Here is a 10732-nt window from a genome sequence, read left to right on the forward strand (position 1 = left end):
GATAGGATCCGGTTACAGGAAAATACAAGCACAGTAATAAGGATAACTAACTAACGATGAGAAAGATATACCATGGTTAATAACTAACCGGTTGAGACACCGAGCTTCAACAAACACGTGCTAGTGATAAGAACTTGCTAAAGGAAGGTATAGGCCGGGTAGCGGCGGCGAGCAGCGGCGGTGGTCGGCGCCGGCGGTGGCCCGCGGTGGCAGCAGTGGTGGTTGTGGGTGTTTAGAGAGCTTTGTGCAAGTTGTTCAACCTCAAAATGTAAGACCATACATTTCTATATATAGAGTATGGAGATGCATGCATGCTTACCAAGTGGCGGACATGCATGCCCAAGTTGGACAAGGGGCGATGCAAGGGTGCATGTGCCACAAGTGGCGTAGCATGGGTGCATGCGCGACAAGTGGCGAGATGAGTATATCCGTCTCACCCGGTCGATGTACCCGTCTCCCAGTTAATACGTGCGACAAGTTTATTAATTAAGATAAACAATTATATTATTAATAACGAGTATTAATAATATAAGCCCGCTCATGATCATAAATATAATTATGATCCATATCGCATATTGTTCGTAATTACCAGTTAAACCCTTTAAGTGGATTTTAGTTCGTTGCTCATGATGTAACTCTTACATGTCATAACTTAGTCGGCCGTGTTAATTAATCGGACCGGTCTATTTTTCCAACACCTCCAACTAGGGCTGTAAACGAACCGAACGAACACGAACAAGGCTATGTTCGTGTTCGTTCGTTAAGAAAATTTGGATGTTCGTGAACTGTTCGCGAACACATGACGAACAGAAGTTTGTGTTCGTGTTCGTTCGTTAAGGAATTTTGGTTGTTCGTGAACACTAACCACGAACGCAAATGAACACAAATGAACTTTAATTTTGAAAATTAAAAAAAAAGGCACTGTTAATCTTAAACATTGTACGCAAAGAAAGTAGTTAAATATAATCATTTAAAGATTGAAGGGATGGATGATATTGGGTTCAATCGATTGGAAATAGGCTGAATGAAGGAGCGTGATATCAAAGAGGGAAAGGGCCAGAGAGAGGGAAATACATATGGGGGAAAGTAAAAAATTAATAAACATTAAAAACTTTTAGAAAAATAAACATAAAATACCGAACACGATGGACATAAACGAACGAACGAACACGAACGAACATATTACCGAACGTTCACGAACGCAGTCGAACGAACGAGACCTTTGTTCGTATTCGTTCGTTAAGCTTATCGAACGAAATTTTTTGTTCGTATTTGTTCGTTAAGCTTATCGAACGAACATAAACGAACTTCCTGCCGAACGGTTCATGAACTGTTCGCTGAACGTTCGGTTCGTTTACAGCCCTACCTCCAACGGTAAGAACCGCCCAAAAATCAAGATAATCTTCCTATATACATGTCATTAGGAAAAACTCTAATATTAAACTCTATCATGTAAGAAGTTGGGAAAAGAAATCCACAAGTTCCTCAATTGCTTGAGAAAAATGCACTAGATGCCATGGGTAGCTCACTATAACTTTATTAGAGATTTTTAACCGTGTACTTAGAAGTTTAGTTAAACCAACTAAGCGTCCTCCTATAAAATACATTCTGGATCCATCAATCCGCCACTCTTGTAGATTACCCTATTATCTTAGCTTTCACCATTTCTTCACAAAGTATATTGCTCACAGTCATCTTTCAAAGACTTGCTTTTTGATCTATGTTTAAAACAAGAAGAGAAGTACATTCTCGTTGAACAAGGATAGGAACATTGAATGGAATTATAAAAAAAGGGGGGGGGGGGGGGGGGATGCTAAACATTGTGATGTTTATAGACAACTAGGTGTTGCCCTGACCGCGTTGTGGGGCACTAAGCCAAATATTTCTCTTTCATATACGTCTGTGTTTCGGTTACTTGTACATACTATTCATAACACGATCTCAAAAAACATTACACCGAAAAAACCAATTAAAACAAAACACTATCAATACTTTTCCTAAAAAAACTAAAACGATGGAAATACTATAATTTTTAACTGGGGCAAAATTGTAATTTTTCAGGACAAATGAGCGTGTGCCACGCAACCGCCTGACACGAATAAAAATTACACCGAGTCAATAATTAAAACAAAACACTACCATAGATTTGTCAAAAAAAAATAAAACGAAAACATGACTGTAATTTTACACTGGGGGAAAAATCGTAATTTGACAGAAAAAAAAAACAAAAACAATGGCAAACACCTGTAAATTTGAAACCGAGGGCAAAATCGTAATTAGGATGGAGAGGAAAAAACAAACCAATGGCAAAACTGTAAATTTAAACGGGGTAAAGTCATAATTTGGCTGGACCAATGGGGAAGTGCCAGGCAGCTGTGGGAACAAAATCGTAATTTTTGAAATGGGAACAAAGTCATAATTTTGAACAGAGGGAAAAATCGTAATTATATTTTGAACTGGGTGCGAAATCATAATTTTAAACTAAGAGCAAAATCATAATTTTGAGCTATGGGGAAAAACATAATTTTATTTTAAACTGTCGGCAAAAACGTAGTTTTGAGCTGAGGGCAAAATTGTAATTTTGAGGTAGGGGAAAAACATAATTTTATTTTTAACTGTGGGCAAAAACGTAATTTTAAACGGATGGCGAAACCGTAATTTTAAACTGGGAATAAAATTAGAAATGAGTTTTTGCACTGAGGGCAAAATCGTAATTTTGAGCTAGGGGCAAAAATATAATTTTATTTTAAACTATGGGCGAAAATATAATTTTAAATAAAGGCCAAAACCGTAATTTTAAACTGTTAATAAAATTAAATTAATACTGGTTTGGTCCAATAGAGAAATACTTGAAAATGTATAAATGTGCTTATATTCGGTCAAATAGATCATTCTAAGCTTAGAAGGGATAGTGATCCCTAAACCTGCCAAGTTTCTTTGATATTTTTATTAGTAACTTTATCAAGACTGGTTGTAAGTTTAATTTATAGAACATTTTGTATTAAGTTTGTATTTAACATTGAGACGCGTAACAGATTAAGTTTTATTTAGCGTGCTTCTTTTGGTTTGTATTTTATATTAAGACCAGTAGCTAATTATGTTTATTTGACATGTTTCTTTAGTTTGTATTTGATACTGAGACCAACATTTGATACTGAGACCAACAGCGAATCAAGTTTTAGTGCTTTCTAAGTTTTTTTCTAATCTTAGACCACCTGGAATAGGGCTGTATATGGCTTCTCATCCTCCCATAACGCCCATTGGCGCCGGTGAACACCATTATGGCCGGCCCCATATGCGGCCTCTCCCTCCTCGCGAAAATTTTCCCGGCGTGACCCTTTCTTCCCCACTAGGGGTGCAAACAAGCCTAGTGGGGAAGTGCCAGGCAGCTGTGGGAACAAAATCGTAATTTTTGAAATGGGAACAAAGTCATAATTTTGAACAGAGGGCAAAATCGTAATTATATTTTGAACTGGGTGCGAAATCATAATTTTAAACTGAGAGCAAAATCATAATTTTGAGCTATGGAGAAAAACATAATTTTATTTTAAACTGTTGGCAAAAACGTAGTTTTTAGCTGAGGGCAAAATCGTAATTTTGAGGTAGGGGAAAAACATAATTTTATTTTTAGCTGTGGGCAAAAACGTAATTTTAAACGGATGGCGAAACCGTAATTTTAAACAGGGAATAAAATTAGAAATGAGTTTTTGCACTGAGGGCAAAATCGTAATTTTGAGTCAGGGGCAAAAATATAATTTTATTTTAAACTGTGGGCGAAAACATAATTTTAAATAAAGACCAAAACCGTAATTTTAAACTGTGAATAAAATTAAATTAAAACTGGGTTGGTCCAATAGAGAAATACCAGACAAACTGTCTGACACTAATCCCTCAACTTGAAAATGTATAAATGTGCTTATATTCGGTCAAATAGATCATTCTAAGCTTAGTGATCTCTAAACCTGCCAAGTTTCTTTGATATTTTTATTAGTAACTTTATCAAGACTGGTTGTAAGTTTAATTTATAGAACATTTTGTATTAAGTTTGTATTTAACATTGAGACGCGTAACAGATTAAGTTTTATTTGGCGTGCTTCTTTTAGTTTGTATTTTATATTAAGACCAGTAGCTAATTATGTTTATTTGACATGTTTCTTTTAGTTTGTATTTGATACTGAGACCAACAACGAATCAAGTTTTAGTGCTTTCTTAGTTTTTTTCCAATCTTAGACCACCTGGAATAGGGCTGTATATGGCGTCTCATCCTCCCATAACGCTCATTGGCGCCGGTGAACACCATTACAGCCGGCCCCATGTGCGGCATCTCCCTCCTCACGAAAATTTTCCCGGCGTGACCCTTTCTTCCCCACTAGGGGTGCAAACAAGCCGAGCTACTCGCGAGCTACTCGAACTCGACTCGAAAAAAAGCTCGAACGACCCGAGCTTTAACGAGCTCGAGCTCGAGCCTAAAAACAAGCTCGTTTAGTAATCGAGCCCGAGTTCGAGCCGACTCGCGAGCCTTATCGAGCTTTCTTTTTATATATTTTTATTAATATATTAAACATATACTTAAATAATAATATTTACCATTTATATAAATATAAAAAATAACTAAATTATATGTATAACAATAATTATAATTAATAAAAATTAATTAATAAATACCAAACGAGTCGAGCCCGAGCCGAGCTCGAGCTTAAAAAATTACCTTCGAGCCGAGCTCGAGCTCCAGCTTTCATATGTTAAACGAGCTCGAGCTCGAGCCTGGTCGAGCTCGGGCTCGGCTCGACTCGTTTGTACCCCTATTCCCCACTCACACACATATATACATAAATATACTAGCTATTTACCCGCGCGATGCGACGGGAGTAGCGATTTACAATTATTTGGTGATAAACTATTTGAATCAAAATCTCATGATATATTGTATAGTACTTAAGTTAATATTCTTATTCGTGATATGTTTGCACTCGTTTTTCTGTTAGTTTATCAATTATTTGGTGATAAACTTTTGTTAATTTTATTAGCTGTAGCTTCGGCGTGATCTATCTATGCGTTGAATGTTTTTGGAAATTTTTTATGTGAGTACGAAGAAAATTTAAGGTTGTTTAGATACGTTTAGCCAATCTGATAAACTATGAGTTTAAAGTTGATGTAGGATAGCGTAATTAAAACAAAAAGAGTACAAAACAAGCAAGTAGATGTAATTAAAAAAAGAGTACAAAAACTCAGAAATAGGGTATAAAAACCCGAAAATAGGGCATTTTAATACCCGGTTTCTTAGAAACCGGAACCGGGCACATAGTGGTTTTTTAGTCAAATAACCGGAACCGAACCGGTTATAGCAATAACTGGTTCCAACCCATAAAACAAGAAACCGAAACCGGTTCCTGAACCGGAACCAGTTATTTAAAATACCCAGTGTATGCACCTCTAACCACCAACGTGACTGTGACCCTTTTAGAACATTTTGAGACAATGAAATTGATAGTAAATCAACATCAATTGTATACATTCCGCGGATTTGAGTTTTGAGAGAACTAAATAAGAACATGAAGTTTTTTCAACTTACATTTATCTCAATAGTAGTTACCAACATGAAGTTCAAACATGACCATTTGATAAATAATGTTGGGCACAATTTTCAGAAAACTAATATTTTCTCGTTTATAGTATTAAAGATTCTTGACTTCTTAAAAGCATTCTGCAAGTGCTCTTTATGAGCCTATTAAATTAATGACTTCAAATAAGGGAACTAAGCAAGATATTTATATTCTTTTACAGAAGAGGATACCAAATATTTATATTCTTTTACTTAAGAGGATACCAAATGGGCATTAAACATGGATCTTATTTTAGGAGAGGGGAAAATGTTGACTAAAAAATGCTCACTTCTGCTAGATTTGAACTTCTATGACTATCTTTTATGTCTAAAGATTACTTAAACCTTTGTGGCAGCCATAAAGAACAAGTATATAGAAACCATAATTTAATATGCGCACTCGTTCAAAATTTTGACAAAATATCAAATGCTAAGATCCAACAAAAGCAATGCATTTCGCCTTAGCGGCAGCATAAGAAGCACTGGCGGTAGCTCCGCTGCAGGCACATCAACATTCGGTGTAGATTCCCTTTACCCAAAAAACATTCGGTGTAGATTGTGATTTCAGTTGAGCAAGATGTTGCCACTGCTGATTCAGAAGATGCACCTGAAGTAACTTCATCTTCACCAAAAATCAACTCTTCTGCAACTCTGCCACCCATACATACATCGAGCCGAGCAAGCGTTTCTTTTCGGGAGACACGTGTTTCATCTTTCTTACACAACTGAGTCACCACAACGAAAACCATCGCATGTGGCACAGTTGTTGCTTTGTGTACAGTGTGCGCGCCCATCAGTATAAACAGACATGGGGTGTGACCACTTTCATGGTATGCTGTTAGCTTATGAACATCATCTGATATAACTGCTGATTTGTGTTCGCTATCCATCATGGGACAAAACTCTGAACTCACACTGATGTTCCTCCTAGCCAAAGTGCACCTTGTCAGAATGTGATTCAAGCTTGCATGCCACACCAAAATTTCCACTTTTTTAGGAACCCAGCCATTTCTTTTGCATACAAAAGGAGCTGAAGTAAATCGAGTAACCTGCAGCTGTTGTTTCACACTCCGAACAAAAAAAAGAGCCATCCCCGTCCAGTTCCCACACCCAAGCATTGCGTCTCGTAGTTAAACACGTGAGTTGCAACTAAGCTGCAGAGCTGCTATAAATCTGCAGCCTCCGGCCCACCGAAAAAGGCCCGTTTCCGCACCCAGCTCCAACCAGCCCCATTTTGAGGAACCCGATCCGAGACAGTTATGAACTTATTACTTTCTAGAGCGAACAATGTTGGGACTCTATATAGATCTAATGCAGCCAAATTTCAACTCTTCAGTCGTTCAAAATGGGACCCATAAAATAGAAAATTTTCACTATTAAAAGTATATCATGCAAATATCTCATAATAAAAAAAATCTTACCACAATCTATGACCAAAACCATTAAGTTAGCTGTTACATCTTCAGCCCATCAACATCTCGAAGAGCTGAAGAGGCATCGTCGTCGTTTGGATTCGATAGAAAGAGATAGGGACGATGAGAATTGGAATGGCTCCCTCTCTTTGCTCGAGCTGTACTCGATGTCTCAGCCCCACCAAAAACCGTCAATCTTTGGAGAATCTATGGAGTCAGCTGAAAAAATAGATAAAAATTCAAAACCACTACAAACTTAACACAACAATTCACCAAATATAACAAAAAAATGGAAACAATGTTATACCACAGCTAAACAACAATACATCTAGAGAGCTAGATCTGATCTCTCTGGATAGTTTATTCATCTCAGGAAGCGTAAACATCTCTTTGGATAGTTATTAACCGAAACCACAACCGGTAATAACTACTCGAGAGAAAAGTCGTAAAACTAGCCAAATCTCAGGGACGAAATTGGCATTTTACTCAAAAAATAGTGTTTAGATGTTATTTATTGTCTGAAATTGTAATAATCAGATGTCAAAAGTGTTTGACAAATTCAAAGGCCCTCCTTAGGAAGATGTTACCAGCTTAAAAGTTCTCGGAGTTCCAAGCTGTAAATATTATCATCGTCGGGTGGGTGAAGCGTGTTAACCCACCCAAAAGCGCCCAAATGCAGCATTCTTGGCGGGTCAGAAACGTTGCACCGACGCCGATAGTGATTGATGTAACCGGTTATTAACCGAAACCGTAACCGGTAATAACCGCTCGAGGAAAAAGTCGCAAAACTGGCCAAACCTCAGGGACAAAATTGGAATTTTACTCAAAAAATAGTGTTTAGATGTTATTTTATTGTCTAAAATTGTAATAATCAGATGTCAAAAGTGTTTGACAAATTCAAACGCCCTCCTTAGGAAAGGTGTTACCTGCTTAAAAGTTCCCGGAGTTCTAAGCTATAAATATTGTCATCGCCGGGTGGGTGAAACGTGTTGACCCTCCCAACAGCGCCCAAATGAAACATTCTTGGCGGGTCAGAAGGCCTATCGGGCCAGTTTTCAATGGCTTCCTGTGACGCATCATCATACCAAACCTCATCGGTTCCATGCATATGTGCACCTGGACCGAAACCCTTCCCTGGTTTAAGAAAGAGCCACGTCATTTATCAAACGACAGTAACCAAAAAAAATCTCAATACACTTATCCAGAAGTATTTAACAAGAGCTGGTAATTTTGATCGGTTTACGGGTAAATGGGTCAACTCGGGCTATACTCCATACAGTACACACCTTTCTACAAATTTCACCTAGCGATTTTTACTTCAATCATGCAGAAATATTAAATTTTTACTTCAAATAGCACAATACAAAAAACTTCTTATAACCGGTACCAAACTTGAAATGAAAATCATAGATCACAATATTAAATTTGCTCTGAAGATATCGTCTAGTAAAATAAAAAATAAATCGAAGTATAGCATCAACAAACACATAGCATTCAACAATCAACAAACATCATTACATATATGTGGGGGCTTTATGATGTTCCTGTATTCTTGCTTTCTGAAAGCAGCACACAATCCCAGCAGGAGGTATTCTATTGTCTCTTTTTCTTAACGCCAAATAAGCCAATTAGATACAAATTGTTTTTTTTTTTTCAAACCGAACCAGTTTTTTAACGGAACCGGTTTTTTGTTGATAAAAAGATCGTTTTTTTAACAGGGTCGGTTTTAAACCAGTTTGATCACCTTAAGATCCTAATTGATACTGATCGGTTTGGGTCAGGCTTCAAACCTGTTATAAAAAAACCGATTTTTTTACATATATACATTTTTTGGATTAAAACAAACAATTTACTTAAAAAATCATTTAAAAGTTATAAAAAGCCAGTTCTTTTTAAATCGGGAAACCTCTACCATCAAAGTTAAACCATACCATCAAAGTTAAAAAGAGTGCGCTGGTGGGAAACCTCTACCATTACTTAAGCCTACATCTGCAATTATTTGCATAAGAATCTCATATAATAGTTCAAAAATCACAATAAAAACTTTTATAAGTACACCCCTTTAACTTGAATATATTTCTGAGCACCATGTTCATTAAACTAACCGCATTTATCCCATTTGGTTCACGAATTGTGGTTAAATAAAATCCAAAAATTAAAGTAAAACCCTAGATCTACAAGTTTAAAACAAACACAAACATCAGATTCAATAACTAAAGCGTGTGACCTAAACAAATCAAATGGAGGTCGCCGGACATACCTCAGTTTGTCTGTCGGAACCTACCTCAATCACCATCTATAGCCGAGAACTCTTCTCCGTAGCCACCGATCTTTGCAGACTTGATTCCCTATAAACTACACGATGCCCGATTTGGTGAGTTATGAAACCCTAGATCTAAAAATCGTAATTATTGTTCCAAAACTCATGGATACTGAAACCCTAGACCTCAAAAATCGTAATTATTGTTCCAAAACTCATGGATACTCAGATTCAAAAACACAAACCTGATGGTTGTTGAATCGGAAGAACGAACTTATTCGACGTCATATCTCCCAGATTTAATCTTCAAATCGGTGGTGTTCTGAGAAAGAGAGAAAAGATGGAGCCGTTCAATATACATGAGAAAGAGAGAAGATGGAGCCAAATCCTCAAATCGATGTTGAACCCCTGTTTCAAAATTCAAATGTCACAAATGTGACACCCCAGGAAAATCAGTGAACGAACGATTGAACTTACCTAGCTTCCTCAGTGAGTGCATACCAAATTTCGGGACGAAATTTCTTTTTAGTTGGGGATAATGTGACAACTCGAACTTTAGACTTACTTTGATGTAACGTTACGTGTCTATGTGATACCTTGATTAATGAATGTTACGTGAACCTTGTGAATAATGTGTTATGTATGTTGTGTATATATTATATGTATGCAAGTAAATGGCCGATCGCACAACACCTTTTGGACCGCACAAGCCTTTTGGGCTCTACACTTTGCATTCGGATTAGTGAGCACCGAGTTGGGCTCGGCCCACTCCCCTTTCACGTGAACAAATAACTGTAAGGGGTTTTGTTTCTCAATTGTTACCAAAACACACATCACACACAAGAACCCTAGACTCCCCCTCTCTCTCTCTTTCGGCTTGCTTAGAACCCGACGGCGAACAACCACAATTCGGATCAAGGATCTCGTTTTCCCTTCGGCTCACCTTCCCTTTGTTTCAATTCAGCCGGTTAGTGTTTGTATTGTTTTGTTTATTGATGATTACATGATCTCATGCTTAGACTAGAACGATTAAGGTTGTTGATTTGATGAAAATATGATCTATGTGTTGATGTCTTGCAAGTAATCGGTTGAACATAAGTTGTTAAATGTTGTAAATCGCATGCTTGTTAATCGGTTGTATAATTGTATTAATCGGCTATTGCATGATGAGAATCGGATCGGCTGTTGTTGATGATTAGGGATCTAGAACACGAAATTAGATTATATGTTCAAATGTTTGAATATTGCTCATGTTGATGTGGATTAGGGTTCATAAGAGTTCTTGATGAAATTGCCCTGTTTGATCGATAGTTTGGTTAACCGATTTGTGGGTTTGTGTTAATTGATAACTGTTAAGATGTTAATTGATTTGGTAAACTTGGAAACTGTTAAATGCTTGTAACTGAAACCGCATAAGATCCGGGTATTCAAACTAATCGCACAAATGGATCAATCACA

General features: G+C 37.1%; 1 long non-coding RNA gene across 1 annotated transcript; it reads right to left on the reverse strand.

Moving 5' to 3' along the window:
• Positions 1–7241: 7241 nt before the first annotated feature.
• Positions 7242–9723, reverse strand: LOC110940295. Its single transcript, XR_002592972.2, has 3 exons — positions 9520–9723; positions 9275–9369; positions 7242–8148 (listed from the first exon to the last, which is right to left on the reverse strand). It is a non-coding gene; the product is annotated as an uncharacterized LOC110940295 (long non-coding RNA).
• Between the last annotated feature and the right edge of the window lie 1009 nt (positions 9724–10732).

This window comes from Helianthus annuus, chromosome 5 (genome assembly GCF_002127325.2).
Source record: "Helianthus annuus cultivar XRQ/B chromosome 5, HanXRQr2.0-SUNRISE, whole genome shotgun sequence".
NCBI classification, from domain to species: Eukaryota; Viridiplantae; Streptophyta; class Magnoliopsida; order Asterales; family Asteraceae; genus Helianthus; species Helianthus annuus.